The sequence below is a fragment of the Gordionus sp. m RMFG-2023 genome, chromosome 4, assembly GCF_954871325.1.
Source record: "Gordionus sp. m RMFG-2023 chromosome 4, tfGorSpeb1-WG-v2, whole genome shotgun sequence".
Classification (NCBI taxonomy): domain Eukaryota; kingdom Metazoa; phylum Nematomorpha; class Gordioida; order Chordodea; family Parachordodidae; genus Gordionus; species Gordionus sp. m RMFG-2023.
In genome coordinates, this window is record NC_088778.1 from 7,873,696 (window position 1) to 7,875,158 (window position 1,463).

Below are 1,463 nucleotides of genomic sequence, written 5' to 3' on the forward strand. Positions count from 1 at the left end.
TTTTAGTCAACCTCATACCATTAAAAAATAACTGAAAGCAATTACACTTAAAATTTTATCAGTGTTCAGTTCTTAATTGTATACTATTTCAATCCATTTGGTAGATAGTACAAAGAAAAAGGTTATTAGCAAAATAAGAAAATATTGGCATTATGCCAGATTTGAGGATAAAGAAGAATAACATCTATATATAATGCCTGGGTAGTACTTATTATTTTTTCAATCAGTTTTCTAACAACAAATAAAGAAACCGAATTATAAATAAAATAAAACTATGACATCAAGCTTTAAGCGTGAAGTGAGCCAAGCTTAGAGAAACATTAATCCTGAAACCTTACAAACCATTAAGCAGCGCTTAATTAGTACAATCTATTGCTTTAAACTGTTTGGTATATGACTTAAAAAGCAAAAAAAAAATATTTGTAAAATAAGAAAAAATGGCCTTAATTTGTAACTTGTTAGAACGGAGAATATAAGAGTTCTAACTTATTAATTCTTTAATAAATTTTGTGAATCACAAAAAACCCAAATTATAAACAAGATAAAAAGCTCTAAATATGAAATGAGCCAAGATTTTGGACACTGATACTCAAACTCATACCAAAACATTAATTAGTGCTTAACTAGTATATTTAATTGCTTTAAGTTGTATGGTAGACGAATTAAAGGGGAAAAAGTTATTGGTAAAATAAGTAAAAAAAATAGCATAATGCCAGAACGGTATTTAAATTTTAAATATCAGATTCGCGATATTAGTACCTTGCTGATTAATTCTTCAATAATTTTGATAATCATAGTAAATTAACCAAATTATAAACACCGGCTTAAAAATTACTACTTTTGAAACTTATATTCATAATTAGTAGTATATAGAAATCCGTTTGGTAGATAGTTTAAAGATATTATTGGCAAAATAAGAAAGATTGAAATTATGTTAGGACAAAAGTTATTGAAGCACTTATATGGGTGCTTCCAATATGTAATGTTGTTTAGTGCCTATACGTACTAATTCATCAATCAGTTTTTCCGTCAATAAATATTAACCTGTTTTAAGCTAAATATAAAAAAAATAACGGCATGCCTTTTTCTGAGTCTTAAATATCGGATTTTAAATCCCGATTTTAATATACATCTAAATACATTAACGTTTCTTTTTCCCTAATTCAAAATATTTTTTTAATCTTATAAGTTTACTGTCTTAAAGTAGTTATTTGTTCATTTCTAGTTGATATAGAAGTATAATAAAAACCCATTATATTGTATATTTAAAAATATGGTAATCTCATATTAAGACGCAGCTCTACGCATTAAGTTTATATAACTTTTGAAACCTTAGGCCAATAAGTAACTTAACTATTATGCATTTTAGTTTAAGACACCCGTTTGGTAGACATAATAATATATAAAATATTAATTAGCAAAATAAGAACATTTTGAAAATTGACATCAAGATAGAACGAACC